Below are 494 nucleotides of genomic sequence, written 5' to 3'. Positions count from 1 at the left end.
GGTCACCTCAGACCTCAGGGACCCCTCATAGGGCATCCTGCATCTTGGTGACCCTCCTGGGGGCACCCCACATTTCAGAGACCCATATGAGGCACCCCAAATCTCTGGGACCCTCCTGGGGCAGCCCAGACCTCAGGGATCCTGGAAACCCTTCTGAAGCACCCCACCATTTTAGGGATCCACGTGAGACATTCACAATCTTGGGGATGCTTCCTGGACCCGTGGGGGGTCCAGTTACATCCTGGATCTTGGGCAGCAGGGTGCTGGTACCCACCAACCCCGAATCACCCACATTCCTGCAGTGACATCCCCTCGCATCAGACCCAAAAGCACAGAGATGGGAGGAAGGAAACCCATTTCACAGGGCACCCCAGACCTTAGGGACCTGTTTGAGGCACCCCAGACCTCAGGGACCTGTTTGAGGCATCCCAGACCTCAGGGACCTGATTGAGGCACCCCAGACCTCAGGGACCTGTTTGAGGCACCCCAGACCT

The sequence above is a fragment of the Lagopus leucura genome, unplaced genomic scaffold (assembly GCF_019238085.1).
Source record: "Lagopus leucura isolate 7727_CA_CO unplaced genomic scaffold, USGS_WTPT01 34064-0_obj-0_obj, whole genome shotgun sequence".
Lineage (NCBI taxonomy): Eukaryota > Metazoa > Chordata > Aves > Galliformes > Phasianidae > Lagopus > Lagopus leucura.
Note: the sequence above shows the minus strand (reverse complement) of the source record.